This window comes from Chenopodium album, chromosome 26, assembly GCF_948465745.1.
Source record: "Chenopodium album chromosome 26, dcCheAlbu1.1, whole genome shotgun sequence".
Taxonomy (NCBI): domain Eukaryota; kingdom Viridiplantae; phylum Streptophyta; class Magnoliopsida; order Caryophyllales; family Amaranthaceae; genus Chenopodium; species Chenopodium album.
The window spans coordinates 27,486,664-27,510,386 of record NC_137859.1 but is presented as its reverse complement, the minus strand read 5'-3'; the positions used below and the strand labels follow the sequence as shown (position 1 = coordinate 27,510,386).

Below are 23,723 nucleotides of genomic sequence, written 5' to 3'. Positions count from 1 at the left end.
ATGGAAATCACTCTTTAGTAACTAACTAGTTTAAGTCCCGTGCAATGCACGGTTGTTATTAACTTTTATAAAGAGTTATTGTATTAAGTTGTAGGAAATTTTGTCAGAAAAAACCATTTATAACAACTATTTTGTTGGGAAAAACCTTATAGAAATTTTTTGGCAAGGAGAAACCAGATTGTAATATATTTTTGTTGAAGACAACCAGATATCTCTAATCACTCTATTAATCACTAATTTACCCTTAATTATTCTAATTAGTCATAACTTTCACTAATTATTTAATAATTAGATTGATTTATAAATAAAAAAAAAACCAAAAACCACCCTTACCACCACCAGTCAACCACCCTCTCCTTCTCCCCCTCCCATGGCAGCACCCCTCCTCCCGGCCTCCCCCATCCCAAACTATCGCCTGGAACCCCTCACCCCCTCCGAACCGACCTCCTCCCTTTCCCCTTCACCCTCGCCGCCGACCACACCCTCCTCCAGAATCCAATTCACCATTTTTCTAATTACTCTTCTCTTTATGTCTCTCCTCTTCTTCCCCAATTCACCATTTTCTCTCTCCTCTTCTTCCCCAATTCAAAATTGTTCAATTGTTGAAGCTATTGTCACGATTATGTTCATCTCATTTTCTCTCTCCTTCACTTCTTCCTATATTCCATCCGTTATCGCATTCGGCGACGCTTTTCCAGCAGATTTTCTCTCTCCTCGGGTTGGAGTTGGGGTAGTTTCTGGGTTGTGGTTATGGAAGAAGGTTATATTAGTGGGTGGTTTTTCGGATGAGGGTGGTCGGCAAGGGTAAAGGGTAAAGGGGAGAGGGAGGGGGTCAGTTTGGCAGGGGTGAGGGATTTCAGGCGGCGGTTGGGGATGGTGGAGGCTGGGAGGGAGGGGTTGATGGCTTGCTGCCATGGGAGGGGAGAAGGAGGGGGTGGTTGAGTGGTGTGAGGGTGGTTTTTGATTTAATCTATAAATCAATTTAATGTTAATTAGCTAGTGAAAGTTATGACTAGTTAGAAGAATTAAGGGTAAATTAGTAATTAATTACGTGATTAGAGATCTTTGGTTGTCTTCAACAAAAATATTTTACAATCTGGTTTCTCCTTGCCAAAAAATTTTTAAAAGGTTTTTTCTAACAAAATAGTTGTTATAAATGGTTTTTTCTGACAAAATTTCCTAAGTTTTATATATATTAAAAAAATTGGACTCATAATATTAATTTAAAAATAAATATAACTTTAATTTTATACCTAATTATATAGTACCAGCACGTGCTACGTTATTATTAATACAACTTTTAAGAGTAGAAAATAAAGTGTATATAAATGTCTTAACAAAATGATTTTATTTTTAATTGAATTAAACATTATAGCAAAAGTAACAAAATTGGAAGAAAAAAAAGACAATATTATTATCGAAAACTAAAATAATGTATGTTTTATTTTACTTTATTTTATTTCTTGGTTTTCGTTTTGTAGGTGGTTGTTCCATGTTCAAGTCCTTGCGCTCGCAAGAGGTGCTCGCAAGCCGGATAGCCTTGAACCCACCAATTAGATGCTTTGCTATTGCACACTCTAGTGTTCATCAGTCATCACTATCATGCTTCGATGGGGACGCTCGCGCCCACCGACTACTCTACCCCGAGCTATCTCCCTTGCTTCCCCTGCTCCCACATCTAAGCCACCATTCGCACCTTTCCTCCAGCAATTAACCAACTGCCTCAGCTCTTAACTCCACCACCACACACCACCAAATCAGCCACCAAACAGCCACCAACACACCACCAAATCAGCCACCTTCGCACTCCAATTCTGCCACACAAAGCAGCCCCTGCTGCCGCAAATTCCACCAGCAGCAGCTCCACCCTATCCCGCAGCCACGTACCTCCTTATTTCTCCACGCAAACCACAACTCCTCCAGCAAACAACCACCTCACGCAGCCCTGCTCCACTCCAATTGCGCCACCCTTGAAGCAACCTCCAGCAGAGCAGCCCCAGCCTCACCTCCGCAACTACCGCAGCTCCACCTTCATTCGAACCTCAGTAAGTGCGGGTGCACACTCATCTATTGCGGCCGCACACAGCTGGGTTCGAATGAAGGTTTATTGATGATGATGAGTTGCGTGATTTCGTGAGAAGCAGGGGATTATTTCCCCTTAAATGTGCAGCAAAACCGATTCTTTTCCCTTTTTATTTGTTTGATTTTATTTTCTTTTTATTCTTTTAATTTTCTTTTCCAATTTCTTTTATTATTTTATTTTATTTTCTTTTCTTTTCTTTCCTTTCCTTTTCCTTTTTATTTTCTTTTCTATTTTTATTGTCTTTTAATCCTTGTATTCTATAAATACCCATTTTGGGTAGAGAGAGAAACAATTAGATCACAATTAGAATTACAACTAGAATTAGATCATATTTTCCTAGCTTAGTTGAGAGCTTCTCTCTCTAGTTTTAGGGTTAGTTTTAGTAGTAGATTTTAGAGAGAGAAAGTGAGGAATTTCAATGGTGATTAAGAGATTGAAGATTCAATGGTGATAATTGTATTGGAGATCTTCTCTATTATCAAAGAGCATTTCTAAACTCTATCTCATTTATTGCTTTGTTTAATATTGATGCTTGGATTACTTAATTTTGATTGGAATTTGATGATTTGATGATTGATATTTGATATTCATGTTTGTTTGGTTTGATATTGATATTTGATCTTTGATTAGTGGATTTGTTCTTCTTAGATTGTTATTGTTGATTTCTTTAGTTGTTAGTTGATTTGATGATGATGTTAGAATAGTTGTTTGGTTAGGGATTTGGTGAAGCTTATGATATAATGGATTGATGTAAATTGGGGATAATTGATGGAGTTGATGATGTGATTAAACTTGGTTGATTGATCATGTGCGTGTGTGTGATTAATTAAAGAGTAGCTAACTTTGATTATTGCACTAGATTGCATTGTAAGTTCACATTGATACGGACCATTGATTTGTGGCTTGTATTTACACGATTGAGGTGTCTTGTGATGTTTCCTAGCTAGATTTTATCGTAGTTGACGCTAGTTAGACCTCTAGGAGAATAGCTTGATATGTTCTTTTGGTTGCATGATTGATTTTCCCTCACATTGCTTGACTTAGTCGACTTTCCATTCCAATTTGCTATGTTCATTGCTATTATTTGCGGATCCTAATCCCTAGCTCTTTTATTCGTTTGGTTTCTTCGTCATAGTAGTTGTTAGAGTCACCTTTTATGCTTCGTCTTCGACCTAGCTTAGGCACATAATTGGAAGCACTTAGACAATACCGTTTCTTTGGGTTCGACCCTTGACTTACCTCTATACTTGTATTTAGGTTTGTTGAGTGTTTATAAATTTTGTTTGACTTAGGGAGGATTAGTCCAACGACCTAGTTTTCCCCACGTCACATTAAATAATAACTCAACACATGACTCAACTATCCAATTTATTAAGACTTCACTAGTTAATAGTAGCTAACTCATTTCAATTTATTCATTGGATTTAGCAATAGACTAGGTTGTCCAACCCATGTCCCATTTGGAACATCAATAAAGAAAAACCCCATGCCTCCTTTCGGAAACATCAATAAACATCCAACGACCACGGGCGCGACTCCGTGCCCGTAGTTAGTATGAGATCTCACATAACTCCTAGTTTCAAGAAAAATATTTGCAATAAGAGACTCGTAGATCAGACGACCCTCGAGAAAAGTACACGGCTAATACCACATGTACCCCAACCCCTGATTGTCATTACTCCAGATGTGCACCAATCCAGAGTTTTATTTCTCATCCATCTTGCACTTTACGTGATTTATAGGTTTAAACTTGGTGATGACTCATATACATAACAATACAAAACATTCCAACCGCAATTAAATCAAGCAAGGCAAGTTTCCGATTTCAATTCTTGATTTATTAGTGACAAAACAACATTTATTATTTATTCCTTTACTACCTCGGTGTATAAACACCTTGAGTGCATAAGGCACCCCAAATCCTTAACCTTGTCTTATAAGAATTTAATCTTTCCTTTACTCATCCTATTTCATTAATCACGAATGAGTAATAATTAAATCATTTCACCAATCACATACCTTTGCCTCTAAGCGCACCTTGCATAATTAGAGCATAAAACAATATTTGCAATAAAGAATAGTGAACATCAAATAAAATTCACAATATGTATAACCAAACAATTTAACCCAGTCATCCCTATACATGATACTAAGTTCTCGATCCGTCCTTAAACATGCACCTTAAAGCAAGGTTTCGTAACTTGTACATATCTTGAGTAAACAATTCGATTGGCCACTTTAGAAACTAGAAATCGCCTTCTACAAAGTCCTCTCCTAAAGCAAACAATGAGAAATAAATCAATACTAAAGCCATTAAATTTACAGCAATACTAAAGTACTTTAAAACCTCTCAAACCATCAAAATAAAGCCTTTAAATTGCTCCCATTAGTCAAAATTAATAGTACAACACCCCAACTACAAGTTTAAGTGTTAAATTCATGAAAATATAGCGTATATTATAAAATTACAGCAAATTTAACTTACTAATACATGCTGAAAATTTGTTTAATTAATAGTTTTTGCAATTCAAATAATCTATACTTAGCATATTGCATAAATAGTTGTTTAAATCATATAGAAAGCATTCTAAAACTTTATTTTTGGCTCAAAACTAACAAAAATCAGATTATATCAAATCTGAAAATTAATTTAAATTATAAATTTCAAACTTTTAAAGATTTACATTCATAATTCAATAAATAGAATAGTGTATTACACCTTAAACCTTAAAACCCTTCAAATAAACAACATAAAACTCAAATTTTACAATATATAAAATCTGAAAATTAATATATAACCAAAATAATCATACTTTTATGTAATTTAAACATAGAATAATTAAATAACTTGCTCAGTACGTTATCAAGCCCTAAAACGTGAAAAATCAATGCTTTAAACCCTAAATTTCATACGTAAATAAATCTGAAAATTTATATAATAATTTAGACATACTAAAACCCATAAATTCATAATCTTTTATAATCTAAACATACTATCAAACCATAATAACAATAATTGAATTGAAATCACATAAAAATTGAAGCTTTAAATCAAATTAATGAAGCAAAAGAAGTGAGGGAAAAAGGGAAGGAAGAGGGGCGAACTGCAGACTAGGGTGGTGGCCGGAGGTCGGCGACACGGATGGGCACGGTGATGGTCTGTGGTGGTAGCGGTGGTGCAGCAGCAGCAGCAGCAGGTTTGAAATTTTTTTTTCCGTTGAAAGCAAAGTGAGATTTTTTTTTCTTCTTGTTTTTACGTGAAGGAGGAGGAGAGAAGTAAGGGGACATAAGGTGGATTTAAGGGTTTATGTTTTTATAAAAGTTTGGGCTTAATTTTCCAATTCAAGTAGAATTAAGATTGTTGTTTGGGCTTGAATGAATTTGTGTTAGGCCACTAAACTTAAAAGGGAATTTTAACTCAACCAAAAACTTAATTTAAAAGTAATGAAAATCTTATTGCATTACCTCAAAATAATTCACACTTATAAAATCAAAACAGAAATATTTGTATAAATAATTATAAATAAGAAACTAATACATTATAATTATATTGAAAATATGGGGGATTACATAAATTGGGGTCATATCTCCCCTTTTTCAATCATCAACAATCATCAATTCTCTCTATTTTCTCTCTAAGCAATATAGCTTATTCTTTCTCTCTTGTTTTCTAAACTAGCTTTTACAAACACAATTCCGCATACACAAGATCTAGAAACACCTAGCCAAGTTCGAAGTTGCCTTCGCCCTAGACGTGAAAGGTTGATACTTTTCTGAAGGTTTGGTCCCAAATCCAGTGTAAACTTTTTAACACTTTCTTTCAATTATTTAATTTAATTCTTTGATTTATTATTTTCATTGAAGTTTACTAACGCGTGTATTTTGTTATTAGAAAGAGGTACGAGGCTTTGAAGTAAGTAAATTAGCTTACTCTCTTTTTAATTTCAATGTAGAAAGCATGTTTAGATTTGCTTAATTCCTAGTATAATGTTAGGATGTTATTTAATGCTTTCTAGTATCATGTTTAGGGTGTCTTTTACTCCTTTCTAATAGCATGTTAGTATCAAGTTAGGTTTAAAGCATTGATCTTTATTATTTAGTGACATGCTAGGATTTGTTATTAATCTTGTTAGTATCATGCCTAGGATCTTGCTATTATTATTAAGCTTTATTATGCCTTATTATGATTATGATTATTATTATGATTATGATTATTGTGTTGCTTGATATTATTTTATTTTTATTGCTTGATCACGCCTTTTATGCATGTTTAAAGGGAATTTGTACTTGAAATCACGCTTAAGAAGATAATTAGTAATTTGGTTTAGGCTAATGTAATTTTTATTCAAGTGATCGCCAATAATAATTTTATTTGTGCATTAATATTCAACCAACATAGATAAACAGGTTTAGGGTCAACCTAATGTTTGCATGTTAGTTAAAAAGCGCACATGAATACGAGTAGGATAAAGTAGAGGCCTATTTTATAGGTGTGTCCTCTCTTTCGCAGATTGGATTCGTACCCTCATCCCAAACCTTAGTTGGTTCAAGACCTTTCGAAGATGACGATCTCATGGATCGTTAAGGGGTGTAACCTTCACCTCGTGAACGGTTTACAAGTTCCTAAAACTTGTTGGCGACTCTTTTGCTCTTTTTTCTTTCCCTTTGGACGCCACCATACTTAAATGTATGATCACAGTGGGGTTCAGGCTTGGGGTTAAGATACTTGAAATATTTCCTACAGTTTTTTGGCGACTCCACTGGGGAAGATTTCTATTTTAATTCCTGAAATTTAATTTGGCAATGATTTAGAATGAGCGGATGAGACTCGAAAAGTTCTAAGTATTTCATGTGTGTAATTTTGATTAACATTATTGTCATATGCATAAAAAAGGTCCTCATTGGATAGACCATCCGAAATGAGTAAAAAACATAGGATTTTTACACAAAGGAAATTTGAGAAATATCTTTCACAACTAGAATCAAAATAATACTGTGAAATTTGGAAAATTCTAAGAACACGGATACCTGCTGAGGCATGTAGGAACTAGCGTCTAGAAAACAGGGCTTGTCGCCTGTAAAGTGCTTTTGCCGCCTGGCGACAATTCTGTCGCTTGGCGACAGGGGTACTTTTGCGGCGACATTCCTTGTAATCTGGCGCCAGGTTCTTCCAATACCGAGCCAGAACTCTGCCTTTTTGTTTTGTCTGGTTCTAGCACTATTGGCTCTATTCTATTTCCTGATTGAGTTTTTCTCTTTTTTCTGAAACCCATATGTGTTCTACATATGGACATAACCCTCTGGGGGTTCACGCTCCATCTACCCAATCGAACACTCCTGGAAACGATGGGTACATTCGAGTTTGTGAATCCACCAAACCGTGGAAGCAAGTTTTTAACTTGCGGGGTCCCATCCATACGCGCCAACCCTTCTAAAGGTAAGGCTTTCGCGCGATGCATCCGGAATCATAACCATGGAACCTCTTTGACTAACCAATATCCGTCCTTGAACTTTAGAGAACTAGAGCCATGGTTAGGTTGCAAACTCATTGCATCATATTGTGACTACTTGACTACTTGTGCATCTCTTACTTGTGCATACTTGTTATGTGACTAAACTAACCGTTTGGTTTGACTTGTGTTTGTAAATAAGTCTTAATAAACTAGCCAATGACTAAAGGACTTTTATTTATTAATTAATTAGTTAATTTGAACTAATGAATAAGCCTAAAATCGAGTCATGGTTTCTTTTAGTCAACCTGGATTTTTATTAGCGTCAACTTGTTTTGGTTATATCCGGAGTTCTAGGAAGAGTTACGAGTCATACAACATATGGATCTGTAGCGCCAAGTTTTATCTTTAATATGCAGTTGGTTTCGTCTCAATCAGAGTCATAGATCAAAAGTTATGACTAAAATACCACAGCCTGTCCAGTTTAATGCATATACGTGAAGTCTTAACTTGGTCTTTGTTGAAGTCTAGTCACATAGTCTAGTCACATGGTCATAACACAAGTCTTAACATGTCACCTACACTCACTAGTCGTAGCACACACTTTGTATATGTCACCGTGACCATGTCTTAGGTTCATGCATGAGTCGTCTTTCCGTCATTTGAGTTGGGGGTTCATTCTATTTCTAATATCTTCCATATCTTTCCATCCACATCATCTTTCCACTCTCCACATGCTTTCTCCATACATATTATTCCCCTCATTCTTCCATGATCTTTCTCCATCTATGCATGTTGAATCGAGTTCGAGTCATGTGATTGACAATAATAAAAAAAAGAGTAATGATGAGACAATTCACAAGGCAAGCTTCTCACCAAGATTTCATGTTTTCTTCTTCTTTTTTCAAACCTTTCCCCCATAAGTCTAGCATAGGCACCCTTTGTCTTTCTTAGATTTATTCCATAGGTTTTTTCCTTTTCCCTTTAATAAAATGAGCATTTTATTTCTTGCATATGATCATTGCATTGCATTGTCACAAAAAAAAAAAAAAAAAAAAAAAAAGAAAACATCGACCTAAGCACAAGGTATATCAATGATTTGAGGCACCCTTTGTAGCTTACCATATCATACCATCTTTACCCTTTCAAATATATATAATCTCATTCTTCGTACACCACTTTGAGCCTCGTCTAACGATAGACCTTTCTTTCTTCAACCCACATCTACCTCACCTTGGGATGGGACGGTGTGCAACTTATGCAACATTCAAATATGAAAAGCTTGAGTAATTCAAAAGATTAAAATAGCAAAAATAAACAAACAAAAAAACAATAAAAGTGTACAAAAGGGCAAGTGTTCCAATGTTTATGATATGAAAATGTCTTTGATATGAACACGTCTCAGATTGCGTCTCTTATCGAGTGCTCGGTACCGTGCCAGAGAAACATGAATGCCAAGTGAGTGATAGACCGCATGATTGGGATTGCCCACACTTATTGAAAAAAAAAATTCAAAATAAAAATGCAAAAGCAAAATGAGAGAACAAAAATATGAAACAAAAGAGAGTTCAAAAGTGAGAAAACTCAAGCATGAAAATACAAAGATTCAAAAGCAAGGTTGCACACCTTGGGGGCTTATCTAGGGTTTTGAGCCTTTATCCCCTTCTTTCTTTAACCTTTAACCTAACCACGTTACAAGCCTTAAAAAGGCCTTTTTGAGGTATACACACACTTGTGCGAGGTTCGGCTAGAGCTACGTTCGGCCTGATTCCTTACGGATACGTAGGCAACCTCACATTGAGGTGCGGCCGTAATAAAAATGCATTCATATTCACATTCACACACTTACACCATGATCATATCAAGGGATCTCCGATGCTCATCCCTATTCACTTAGAGCTAGACTTGGGGGCTTGATCCTTAAATCATTAGCCTACATAGCCTAAGAGTCACCATTATTTGACTCTTTTCAAAATAATACTTTTCCACACCGTTAGCCTTTGCAGCCTAACCTTAGTGACACTTTCACACACATCACAGATACATGACCAAATAGTATTTCCCATTAGGAACCCTTTGTCATGAAGTATTAACATAACATTGGAGCATGCTTTCTCATATCGACATCACTCATAATCATCATTGTATCAGGAAGTATGAAGTATTTAGTCTCCGCGCCTAAGTTACCCAAATACTTTCATAATCGAGTTAACAAAGATAGTTTAGGATGAATTACTCCTTGCACCATGAGGGACAGTATCGAACGCATTAATCTCATTCAACATGCACCATTAAACACTTCGATTCTTTTTCGCGTCTTTTTTTTTGGGAGAAAGTCAGTACTGTTTAGGGTAATTTTACCCCTCCACGTGGCCCAATCAGAGGGTGACACGTGTCAGCCCGGGGATGGTCCAAAGTGGACCTATCCCTGTATGACACGTGTCATTCCAGATATTTGGGAGAATGTCGGCCTTCAGGCCCAAATCTCGAGAAAGCCGTAATACGGCGCAGCCCATCTCTGATTAGGGTTCTGTCACCTAATCAGGGGCACAAATCCCAATGACCCTATAAATAGGGAGATTCCCCTCTTTTGGAGGGCACGTTCTTTCATTTACTACAAACTCTCCCTTTGATAGAGACAACTGAGCTAGAAAGCCTAGCAGATCCTCTCCTAAATTTCCGCACCTTTTTCTCTTCTTCAAGTTACTAACTTGAGCGTTGGAGGCGGAGCACCACCCAAACGGTGTCTCCGTTGATTTTGCAGGTACAGAAGCCCTCCGGACCAGTCTTCGAGTTGTAACTCTCCCAAGGGACAAAAACACCCAAAACATTTGGCGCCGTCTGTGGGGAGAGTACCTCAAGATGGTTCAAAGTTCTGTACCGATTCTCAATTCTACCTCTCTACGTCCGGGCACTCAGACGGGTACCCCGGACGACATGCAACCGGTTATTCAGCCGGTAGGGTTTGAAATCCCTCAGCCTCCCCCTCAGCCTCAGCCAGAGGTATTCACTGAGGAGGAGGAAGAAGATGAAGATGATGATGTGGAGACCTACACATCTAAGGATGGCTCCCTCATCTCTAAATCCATTCGTTCCAGAGATCAACTGGAGCGAAATGAAGACCAGGCGGGCCCAAGCAGGCGCCCATCTGGAAGGCCAGAAGGGGAAACCCAGAAGGCCAAAGGTCAAGCCCCAGTCACCCGAGATGAGCTCATGAAATTCATGAACTCTTTCAAAGGTGAAATCAAGGCCATGATCAACCAAAACAAGGCAGGCTCTAGCAAGAGTCAGCCGGCTAAAAAGACTCCCAATGATGGGAAGAAGAAGAAGCCGGTCAAGGACAGGCAGCCAACTCCTCACCCAAAGGAGAAGGCAGCCGCAAAACTTGACTGGTCCAAGATTCTGATGCCCCGGCGACCCCAGCCGGAGGCCAAGAAGACGCCTACCTTCGATGCAAGAGAAGTCATCAATCGAAGGAGGCAGCAGCAGTCTGAGTCAGCTTCCACCTCGAGCTTTCCAGACAGCTTCAAGCAAGCATCAGCAAGGAACTCTATGTCCTTACATGAGAGTCGGACAGGCGGTAAATCCGTCAACACCGAACCTCAGCTGATGATAGGGTCGATGCCATACGCACCTCAGGCGCAGTATGGGCAATACGGCCTCCAATTCATGTAGCCACCTCCTTTTGGAGGTCAGGCGGCATATACCCCTGCCCAGCCTGTGGACTGGCAGCTTCGGCTAATGAGGCTAGGCGAACAACCGCCTGCCTTTGCAGCCAACATAACCGAGGCGGCTCAGTCGGCCAAGGTTAAGAATGTACTGGTGGGCACCTATGATGGTACCACCAACCCAGAAGATCACCTGATGGCATATACCAACCTCATGTGCTTACAAGGTTGGGATGATGCCACCTGGTGTCGTTGTTTCCCGGCTACACTGAAGGGCATTGCCCAGCAGTGGTTTGGCAACTTGCCAGCCGGTTCTATTGACAGCTTCAAGAGGCTAGCCTTCTTGTTTGCTACCAACTTCTCTATGAACATTCCTGCCAAGAAAACGAGCCTTGATTTGAGCACCGCCAGGCAGGGTGAGAGAGAAGGGCTACGCTCATATGTAAGGCTGTTCAACCTGGTCAGAATACAGATCCAGGGGATGTCTGACGAGGTGGCTTTCACAGACTTCTTCAAGGGTCTGAAGGACGGGTCAGCCTTTAAGTTCGACCTTGTCCGAAAAGGGGCATTTACGCTACAAGCGGCCTTGAGGGAGGCGGAGAGCTACATTGATGAGTGACATTTATGGCACTCATTTGGTTCCTTTTTGGATGATTTCTATTTCATTTTATCTCTCTTTTCTTCAGTTTTCCTTAGTTTTATTCTTGTTTTCTTCATTTTATGATTTTTGTAGTTAGTTTCTCTATTTCATGCTTTTTCTAGTTTACTTGTTATTTTTCTCTTTTACTTGCTTTATTTCATTTGTTTGTAGGTGGTAATTGATTGTCCAAGAATTCCCGAGCTTCCTCTCTATGAGCTTTCATTGTTTTCATGCCTAGAGATAGTGCAAGAAGCTTCAAGTCAAAGGTGGATCCAAGGGGCAAGCTTCAAGGCTTCGTATAGGCCTTCCTCATGGCTTATACTTTTCTAGAAATTCAAGAAAGTTTCTGCCCACTTTGTCCTCCATCATCATCACATAGGATGTGTGCACTGCTTGAGCTAGGACGAAGAGAAGAAGGGGGAAAGACCCAGGGTTGTGCGGGCGCACTAGAGGAGTGTGCGGCCGCACATCTGTCGTGTGCGGCCGCACATCAGGTGTGTGCGGGCGCACATGCCTGGGTGTGCTCCCGTGCGCACCTTTCTCTCTCCTTCGAGCGCCCGCACCGACGTGGGTCTATTTTTGGACGTCTTTCCCAACTTCCTCTTGGGATTGTTAGTTATTTCTTTCCATATATAGAGAGAAGATTAGATCTTCATTAGTAAGAATTAGATTAGATTAGATCTTAGAGAGAGAAAACATTAGTTCTTAGCATTTTTAGAGAGAGAAAGTGTGGGTTTGATGATTGATGATTGAAGATTGCTTCATTTGATTTGATCTCTATCAAGTTTGTAAGGATTCTTTACTCTTTAATGCAATTCAATGTTTGATTTCATTGGTATTGTTGTTTGATTTGGTTAATTGATAGTTTGATTGATTTGATTGAATTTGTTGGTTTCAATTGATGAATTTGAGAATGATGATTAGTTTAGCTTTGATTTTGATGTTCTTTATGGATTGTGAGTAGTTTATTTGCTAGGGTAGTGGTGAAGCATGTATTGATGATGAATTGAGATTAATTTGGGGGAAATTGATTGAGTTGATAATGTGATTAAATTGGTTGATTGATTTTGTGCATGTGTGTGCTTGATTAGGCTTGATCACCCTTGTTATTCACACTAGATTGCATTGTGAGTTCACATTGATACGGACCATTGATTTGTGGCTTACATTTACTCGATTGAGATATCTTGTGATGTTTCCTAGCTAGTGTTTGATGTAGTTGACGCTAATTAGACCTCTAGGAGAATAGCTTGATGTACTCTCTTGGTTGCAATTTCGGTTTTCCCTCACATTGCTTGACTTGATTGGTTAATTCCCCAAGTTGATTGAACTTCATAGTTGATGCATGTGGATCCATTCCCCTAGTGCCTTAGCATTCATTTAGTACAAAACTTTTGCATCGCCTAGCTTAGCCTTAGTTTCTACCATAAACCCCTACTAGACTTCGGAATAGCTTAACTTAGGCATCGTGCATTTGACCTCCATTCCTTTGGGTTCGACCTTGACTTACCACTACACTAAATAGGGGTTTGTTAAGTTACAAATTTTGTTTGATTGGGTGGGGTGGTAGCCCAACGACCTACCGTTCTCCTTCCCATCAAAATGGCGCCGTTGCCGGGGAATGGTGCTTTGAGTGCATGTTGTTGTTGAGTCTATTCCACTTTATTTGCAAAATACAAAAAGATTTTACACTTTAGGCTACACTTGTAGCCGTGCTACTAACATTTTCTTTGAGTTTTGTGTGTTTAGATCCCTAGCCATGGGAAGTAATTCAAGAGTTGCCTTGAAGGAACTTGGAGTGCCCGGTGCTCATAGGTATGAGTGCGGCATAGCTCAACCTACAACACCGGCAAGCGATTTTGAAATTAGGCCGGCAATGATCACCCTAATTGAGAGGAGACAATATAGTGGGGCAAAGAACGAGAGCCCATTGAACCATCTTAAGGAGTTTGAAAAATATTGCAACACTATCAATGTCAATGGAGTTTCTCAAGAGTTTATCCGCCTTAAGTTGTTCCCTTTCTCTCTCATAGGAAGATCTTTGGAATGGCTAGACAAAGAAGTGAAGCCCAATTCCTTGAAGACATGGGATGATGTTATAAAAGCTTTCTTGTCTCGTTTCTACCCACCAAAGAAGACGGCGGAGGCTAGAGCCTTAATCCAAAGTTTTAAGCAATTGCCTAGAGAGAATCTCTATGAAGCATGCGAGAGGTACAAGGACTACCAAAGGGAATGCCCTCACCACGGAATTCTAACATATCAAGTGATCCAAATCTTCTATAGAGGTTTGAGCTTTCAAGGTAGATCGAGCCTAGATGCCGGAGCCGGAGGGCCAATCATGAACAAGACGGAAGAAGAGGTTGTGGATGTAATAGATGATGTGGTAAGGAATTACATGGATTGGCATGATGTAGAGAGGGAATCGGCAAGCACAAGTTGCTCAACCGATCAATCTTATGTCATCAACGAATTGTCCACAATGGTCTCGGAGTTAGGAAAGGAGATGAATTCTCTCAAGAACAAGCTCGAGAGTCCTTCACAAGCTTCTAGTCTTCCCTCCCAATTTAAGGGGAGAGGTACATCTTCCTACTCTAACCCTCCTTTTGCTTCTTGTTGCATGATTAGAGAATGCTTGGTTTGTGATATGTGTGGAAAGAATGATCATGATGCTTCTAATTGCTCCAATGTTCCTTGTGATAGATATGATGGATATGAGAATGTGCATGTGAATTGTGATGATAATAATGATTTTGGACCTAGATTTAATGCTCAAAAGATTGTTGGGAATAGGAATTATCACAATAATGGGAGCTATGATAATTACAACCAAAAGAGTGGTAATGGTAACCGTGTGACCCAAGAATTTTGTAGTAACCATAACAAATTTTGTTGTAATGATCAAAGCTATGGCCAAGAATATGGGGATCATGATCAAGGTTATGGTAACCATAATCAAAATTCCGGCCAAAATCATGGTAAGGGTAATTGGAGTAATCAAGGTAGGGGAAATTTTCAAAATAATGTTCAAAGAGATACCCCACCCCAAATTACTCCAAGGACTCAAAGCCAAGGTGATGATTTCTTTACTCAACAATCCCAATTGAATAGGCTAGAAAATTTCATGATGGATCAATCTAAGATGTTGAATGAATTCACATTGTCTTGTAACAAAATGTTTGAGGTCCTATTTACTCATGGCAAGATGCTTGAGAACCAAATTGTTCAACTAGACAACCCTTTGAAAGATTGTGCTAGTCCATCTTTTTTTCCTTCACAAGAAGTTGATTCTAGGGAACCTATGTGTGCTATGACCACTAGGAGTGGTAAGGTCCTTAAAGAGAGTGCTCCTATGAAGAGTAAGGAGAGTGAAAAGGAGAATGATTCGAGTGAAGAGAATAAGAATGAAGAGCCTAGCAAGATGAGTGAGGATTCCAATGATAAGCCTAAGGAGAAAGAGCGGAAGCAAGATGAGGTTTACAAACCTAGACTTCCTTACCCCCAAAAGCATAATAGGCATAAATTGGATGAGCAATTTGGGACATCGACATGCTCAAGCAACTTCATCTTACTCTTCCTTTTACCGATGTTGTAGAACAAATGCCAAACTATGCTAAGTTTCTTAAGGAAATTTTGAGCGGTAAGAGAGATTGCAATATGGTGGAACCGGCGAATCTAGGGGAGTGCTTTAGTGCCTTTTTTCAAAGCAACCTACCCCAAAAGTTGAAGGATCCCGGAAATTTCTCCGTACCTTGCAAAATTAAAGGAAAATTGTTTCAAAATGCTCTTTGTGATCTTGGTGCTAGTGTTAGTATCATGCCTTATTCCGTTTTTAAGAAACTTAAGCTAGGTGAACTTCTTCCATCCAATATGACCCTTCAATTGGCCGATCGGTCTATCAAGTTTCCTAAGGGGAGAGTTGAGGATGTTCCTCTCAAGATAGGAGAGTTCACCATTCCCGTTGATTTCATTGTGCTTGAGATTGCGGAAGATGACCATATCCCTATCATCTTAGGAAGGCCTTTCTTAGCCACCTCGGGAGCCTTGATAGATGTTAAGAGAGGTCGTATTACCTTGAGAATTGGTAAGAATGAGGAAAGTTTTGATTTGAAACCAACACATGAGTCTTTGTCCCTTGTAAAAGGAATTATGTGTGTTAATTCCCCTCGCCCTATTGATGATGTATGCACTATTGATTCTTCACATACCGATTTTCTTGAGAATTATGATGATGTGCTTTTGAGTTGTGATAGCAAGAAGGTTAGTGAAGATAAAATGATGATTCCCAAGCTTATGGACGAGGAGGAAGTTGATATTCCTCATTGGTTTGAACTCCATCCTCAAGATGAAGGTGATCTTTCTATGAGTTTAGATGGTGAAGGACCATTTACGAAGAAAAACAAGGCAAAGAAAAGAGCACGAGCTTCTAAGAAAAAGAGAAAGAGAAAGAAGTTGAGGAAAGAAAAGCTTGCATTTGAGAGGTCTTTGTATGAAATTTCATCAAGCAACAACGAGAAGTTGCTAGAAGTTGAAAAGGAATTTGCTCTTTCTACTACCTTGAAGAAGGTGGTGTTCTTTGACCCTCCATGATTTGGAGGAAGGGTCGAGCTTAGGACCTTAAGCAAGCGCTTCCCGGGAGGCAACCCGGAGATTCTAACTTTTCTTTTTGATTTTTGAGTTTTGTTGTTTTTGTTTCTTTTATTACTTTTTCTTGGCTTTCACTTTTCTACTTGTTTGGATTTTTAGGATGAACTTTGCGAGATTGGATTTCTTCAAGAATGCATGGTGAATGGAAGGTGTTAGTGGCGCATATCATATTTTGTTCGATTCCAATCGAAATTTGAGGTAAAAGGGGTAAGAATTTTAGAGAGGTAAGATAGGAATTTCATGTTTCAAAGGTTGGAGGAAGTTGATATTTAGTGAGTTTTTGAGGTGAGCACATGAATCTTTAACTTTGAGCTCTCTAAAAATGTTTTTAGCTACTGCCTATGGTGTTCCTCATCACCATCATGATTCATGTGCGCACCCAAGTGGTCAGTGAGAATCAAAAATAAGAGGAAAAGAAAGAACGGAGAAGCACAGCAAGGTGCGGCCGCACATCAGGTGTGTGCGGGCGCACACCTTGCGTGTGCGGGTGCACAAGCTACAAGTGCGGCCGCGCACCGCCTGTAGCCGTGCCCCTTTATATCTTCTTCCTTCTTCCTTCATTCATTACCTCATTCCTCATCTCCTACCTCACGCTCTCCCTCTCAAACCCTCCTCACTTGTGCACACTCCTCACTCACCATTCACCATAAAAAATCCCTTGAATCCAAATCTTGTAGTTTAGTTTAGTTGTTTAGTTTGTTTAGTTTGCTTTTATTTCCTTTAGTTGTATATACTTCTTGCTTAGTTTAGTTTCCTTTCATTTGTTGTTTTCCTTTATTTGTTTTGAAGTTACTAACCATTTTCTTTATTCATAGTTTCTTTTATTTCTTTTTCTCACTTGGTTCCTTGAGGAGCTTAGGGATACGGCATGCTACGAAGTGGTTTCTAATCGCTTCATTTATTTTTGCTAAGCTTGGAATCCCGGTGAGACCTTTCTTATTTTTCTCTTTATTTTCCTTGGTTGCATAGAATAGGATTAGTTTAGGGGAAGTTGAATGGTTCGAGGATGGATGCTTGTTAACACGTAATGTGTTTGGGATCGGTGACTTTGTTGTCTATCGATCACTTGTTTGTCGATTGGGAACTTTATGTGCTTAACTTGCTTTCTAGTCCTTTGCATGCTAATTCTCCTATATTTTCCTTTTCTATGTCTCCGTTTCTTTTCTTTTACTCTCTTTTATTTTACTTTTTCTTTTACTTTCCTTTATTTTTCTTTTCATTTTTGATGTGATTTTGAGGCATTGTTTTTCATTTCTTTTCTTATGAAATGAACCTTGTACATTGGACTTGTCTTTTGCATGATTTTCTTCCTAGGTTGTAAAGGTATGCACGGTTTGAGACTATGTTCGGTTGACTCTAGGATAGTGTATGCTAGGGTAGTTGGTTTGAACTAGGGGGATCATGAAGCCGGATTCTACTTGTTTGTGGCATGTTGGTAGTTGCTTCTTATAGTTGATTTGACACAATTAGTGAGTTTTTGCCACATCCTTGTGAGGTTACTTGTTTTTCTAGCCTTCAACATTCTTTGAATGAGCGGCGTGGATCCTTGACTATGCAAACCTAATCTAATAAAGCTTGATGTATGATTCTCAAACACGAGACCGAACTATCTAGGAAGGACAAAGGCACATTTTTCGGGGTGGTATTTTCATTTTTGTTATATTTTGTTATTTTCTTTATTTTTGGGTTTACATTTGCCTTCTTGCAAACATTTGAGCCTTATCCCTTCTTTTCAAGCCACATCTTTAGATCTTTGGCCTTTTGTTTCATTTTCTTTCTTTTCTTGGTTTTTGTGAAGCAATTGATCATTCTTGATGGAGTTTGTGGTGAAGAAGTTGGAATGTTTGGTTCTTATGAAAGCAAGATTGTGTTATATTTTCTTTGTGAATAATGGCAAATGAGTATGAGTAAAAGCCGTCCTATATTATAAAAGGCATGGACAAATAAGTGCAAAAATCGAAAAAGCCGTTCAAAGTTAAAAGAGGCGAGGACAAAGCACTAAAAAAAAAAGAAAAAAAGAGAAAAATGAAAAATTCAAAAATATTTTGATGTGAGTTTTCTCCCTTTTCGAGCATTGAGGACAATGCTCCATTCAAGCTTGGGGGGAAGCGTTCTCACGCTTTTTGTGTATATGTTTGTGGTATATAGCTTTGAATAAGCTTGGGGGTGTGAGTATTTTTGTTTGGATTGGTGATTACTTGATTGTGATTCCAAGAATTGGCCATTCTTTGCTTCATTTTTAGGAAAACCACCAAATTTCAAATTTTTAGCCTACCTTCACCCTTATTGCCTAACGTTTCAACCTTTGGGAAAGACCTTTCGATCTAGATAGTTGAGTCACTATTCGGGGGAGGGCATCATGGGTCATTGCCTAAGGAAAGGGGATGCATAGTCAAGATTGTCGAGTAGCCTTAAAATAATTCTTTTCCGGTTCCTTCGAGGAATCATTGGGACACTCACTAAGGGGAGATTTGAGACTAGTGGGAAGAACGCGGTAAGATTGTTTGGGATGAAAGTGAATTGTGATAACTAGTTCCTATGCCTAGCATACCCTATGTTTCAATCAACCTTGGATATCTTGAAACGTGCATACCTTAACTACTTGAGAAAGATTGTCATTCATTTGCATTATAGTCTTTATGTTGGTTCATTTCGCAAAGGTTTGTTTTATTTAATTTTCTTTCTTTTATTTTTATGGTTTGCCTCATTGATGATTGGTGGAGAGTTATGGGTCAAACTCTTAGGATACCCATACGAGACCTCACTCGTCCTCATAGGCGACTTTGGGGTTTAAAGGGCTTGTTGTAGCTAAAAACAACCGTGATTCCTACGACAGTGAGTTTTAGTGTATATTCTTATCTTGAGTCTTTCTTTTTCGTTTTCAATAAAATTTTCATCCTCATTCTTTCTTGCTTTGTTTTGCTCGAGGACGAGCAAAAGTTTAGCTTGGGGGAATTTGATGAGTGACATTTATGGCACTCATTTGGTTCCTTTTTGGATGATTTCTATTTCATTTTATCTCTCTTTTCTTCAGTTTTCCTTAGTTTTATTCTTGTTTTCTTCATTTTATGATTTTTGTAGTTAGTTTCTCTATTTCATGCTTTTTCTAGTTTACTTGTTATTTTTCTCTTTTACTTGCTTTATTTCATTTGTTTGTAGGTGGTAATTGATTGTCCAAGAATTCCCGAGCTTCCTCTCTATGAGCTTTCATTGTTTTCATGCCTAGAGATGGTGCAAGAAGCTTCAAGTCAAAGGTGGATCCAAGGGGCAAGCTTCAAGGCTTCGTATAGGCCTTCCTCATGGCTTATACTTTTCTAGAAATTCAAGAAAGTTTCTGCCCACTTTGTCCTCCATCATCATCACCTAGGATGTGTGCACTACTTGAGCTAGGACGAAGAGAAGAAGGGGGAAAGACCCAGGGTTGTGCGGGCGCACTAGAGGAGTGTGCGGCCGCACATCTGTCGTGTGCGGCCGCACATCAGGTGTGTGCGGGCGTACATGCCTGGGTGTGCTCCTGTGCGCACCATTCTCTCTCCTTCGAGCGCCCGCACCGACGTGGGTCTATTTTTGGACGTCTTTCCCAACTTCCTCTTGGGATTGTTAGTTATTTCTTTCCATATATAGAGAGAAGATTAGATCTTCATTAGTAAGAATTAGATTAGATTAGATCTTAGAGAGAGAAAACATTAGTTCTTAGCATTTTTAGAGAGAGAAAGTGTGGGTTTGATGATTGATGATTGAAGATTGCTTCATTTGATTTGATCTCTATCAAGTTTGTAAGGATTCTTTACTCTTTAATGCAATTCAATGTTTGATTTCATTAGTATTGTTGTTTGATTTGGTTAATTGATAGTTTGATTGATTTGATTGAATTTGTTGGTTTCAATTGATGAATTTGAGAATGATGATTAGTTTAGCTTTGATTTTGATGTTCTTTATGGATTGTGAGTAGTTTATTTGCTAGGGTAGTGGTGAAGCATGTATTGATGATGAATTGAGATTAATTTGGGGGAAATTGATTGAGTTGATAATGTGATTAAATTGGTTGATTGATTTTGTGCATGTGTGTGCTTGATTAGGCTTGATCACCCTTGTTATTCACACTAGATTGCATTGTGAGTTCACATTGATACGGACCATTGATTTGTGGCTTACATTTACTCGATTGAGATATCTTGTGATGTTTCCTAGCTAGTGTTTGATGTAGTTGACGCTAATTAGACCTCTAGGAAAATAGCTTGATGTACTCTCTTGGTTGCAATTTCGGTTTTCCCTCACATTGCTTGACTTGATTGGTTAATTCCCCAAGTTGATTGAACTTCATCGTTGATGCATGTGGATCCATTCCCCTAGTGCCTTAGCATTCATTTAGTACAAAACTTTTGCATCGCCTAGCTTAGCCTTAGTTTCTACCATAAACCCCTACTAGACTTCGGAATAGCTTAACTTAGGCATCGTGCATTTGACCTCCATTCCTTTGGGTTCGACCTTGACTTACCACTACACTAAATAGGGGTTTGTTAAGTTACAAATTTTGTTTGATTGGGTGGGGTGGTAGCCCAACGACCTACCGTTCTCCTTCCCATCATACATTCAGGCTACCGACCTCTGCTCGCCTGGTAGCCAGTAAGACTCCAAGAAGTCTGACAAGCAAAAAGAAAGCCGGTCTGCTCAGCCGGGTAACAAAAAAGAAGAGAGCAAGAAGAGAAAAGAAGTCTGGGCGGTTAGTGATTCTGACCTGCCGTCCCAGAAGAAGAAGAAAGAGTTTAAACCGTACGTCCCCAAGTACGAGTTTAACAAAGACTGCAACTCCATCCTCATGGAGGTGAAGGATCGGCTGTCAATTGAGAAGCCGAATCCGATGAAGAGTTCCGTCCAGTCTCGGAACAAAATAAATTTTGCCAGTTCCATGAGGAGGTTGGCCATGACACCAACGACTACTTCAGTCTACAGCGGACGTTGGACCGTCTGGCTGACAAGGGGCTCCTTAAGTCCTACATCTCTAAGTCCCCTGCCGGGGCAAAGAAGAAGAATAAGGGTCAGTCCTCCAAGGCTGGCCCCCAGCCTGCTAGTAGCTCGGAAACCGACAAGGATCCGGTCTACACTATAGCAGGCGGATTTTCATGTGGTGGCCCTACCATCCAGGGCACCAAGAGCCATCTTCGAAAGATGGATAAGGATGATGATGAGCAGGCGTCTGCCTCCTCCACCTTCCCAGACGTCCTCATAACTGAGAAGGATAGGGGCAGCGTCCGCCGTCCGCATGACGACCCGGTCGTCATCGAATGTAAGGTTGCCAACCAGCTGGTTGGACGGATCCTTATTGACACCGGCAGCTCGTCGGATATTATCAGCCTCTGGTGCCTGCAGAAGCTGAAATATAATGTCATCAGCATGCATCCGGTTACCCACCCCTTGGTTGGCTTTGGGGGTGGGATGGTCTACCCAGCCGGCAGAGTTGACTTGCCCATCCGGCTGGGAGAAAAAGGCCAGGGACGGCATATTGTCGTCAGGTTCTTGGTCGTTGAGGAGTTGACCGCCTACAATATCATCCTTGGTAGGCCAACCCTCAACGAAGCTAAGGCGGTCATTATCCCGTCTCTCATGCTCATCAAGTATGAGCGGGATGACGGCTCTGTTGGTTCCCTGAATGGGGATCAGAAAACGGCAAGGGAGTGCTATCTCTCAGCCGTGAAAGATACTGTGGCCCCAGACGGCCAAGAGAAGAAACCAATAGACCTTGACGATGTCAAGGATGCCAACCCTGCCCCACCAGCCGTTGGTAAGAAAAGAAAAGCGCCTCTGCTGGTGGAGGTGAAGAAAGAGAAGAAATAGCAATCACTGACCGGTGAACGGTCAGACGAGCTCCGTCCCCAACCGGCTGGAGAAAACATTGATCTCGTTCTGGACGACAGCCGTCTAGAGCGTACGGTGAAGGTTGGGACGGTTGCTTATGCTACTCTGGGTGCAAGCTTGCACCTTCTGCTAAAAGAATTCAAAGACATTTTTGCCTTTAAAGTGGAAGAGATGCCAGGCGTCAGCCCGGATCTCGCTGTCCACAAACTCGCCGTGGATCCCAAAAAGAAGCCCATCCGGCAAAAGAAAAGAAACCATGGCGAGGAAAGAAGTCAGGCGGCAGTTGCCGAAGTCAAAAAGCTGCTAGACGCCAGGTTCATTCGGCCCTGTAATTTCCCCGACTGGGTGGCCAATGTGGTCCTTGTCAAGAAACCGAATGGGACCTGGCGCATGTGTTAGACTACACAGACCTCAACAAGGCGTGTCCAAAGGACAGTTACCCGCTTCCAAAGATCGACAGTCTGGTCGACTCTACAGCCGGTCACGCCTTGATGAGCTTTATGGATGCCTATTCCGGCTTCCATCAGATACCCCTCTGGAAGAAAGATCAAGAGAAGACGGCTTTCGTCACTGATTTGGGGTTACTCTGTTATACTGTGATGCCGTTTGGCTTGAAGAATGCGCCTGCCACTTTCCAACGGATGATTATTACGGTCTTCATTAATCAAATTGGGTGGAATGTGGAGGCGTACATAGATGACATGATAGTCAAATCCAAGCAACATGCGGATCACCTTGCTGATCTCCGAGAAACTTTCACCACCCTCAGGCGGCATAAGGTTATGTTAAACCCCAAGAAATGCGTCTTTGGTGTTGAGTCTGGGAAGTTTCTCGGATTCCTGATTGATCAAAGGGGGATAGAGGCTAACCCCGAGAAGATACAGGCGGTAATTGACATGAAGTCACCCCGTTCTGTCAAGGAAGTTCAGAGACTAACTGGTTGCCTGGCCGCCTAGGGAAGGTTCCTCAGCCGGTCAGGTGACAAATGCCTTTACTTCTTCCAAGCAATCAGGAAGAAGACCAGGTTCGAATGGGGAGACGATGCTGAGACGGCATTCCAAAAGCTGAAAGAGCACTTGCACTCTCTGCCTAGGCTGGTCAGTCCTCTACCTAGGGAGACGTTGTATATGTATTTAGCCGTCTCAGATCATGCTCTCAATGCCGTTCTCCTTGCTGAGCGAGACGGCGTTCAACTCCCGGTTTACTTCATTAGCCATGTTCTTAAAAATGCTGAACTCCGGTACTCTGTGGTGGAAAAATTTGGTCTTGCTTTGTACATGGCATTCAAAAAGTTGAAGCCTTACTTTCTGGTTCATCCGGTGGTGATTTACACCGACCAGCCACTCAAGCGGCCAATGTCTACCTTGGAGTCATCCGGCAGA

The 23,723-nt window shown here is 40.0% G+C and overlaps 1 non-coding gene across 1 annotated transcript; it reads right to left on the bottom strand.

The window, feature by feature from the left end:
- Positions 1 to 13,985: 13,985 nt before the first annotated feature.
- Positions 13,986 to 14,091, bottom strand: LOC145618753 (small nucleolar RNA R71). The gene has a single exon (XR_014108008.1). It is a non-coding gene; the product is annotated as a small nucleolar RNA R71 (small nucleolar RNA).
- Positions 14,092 to 23,723: the final 9,632 nt, after the last annotated feature.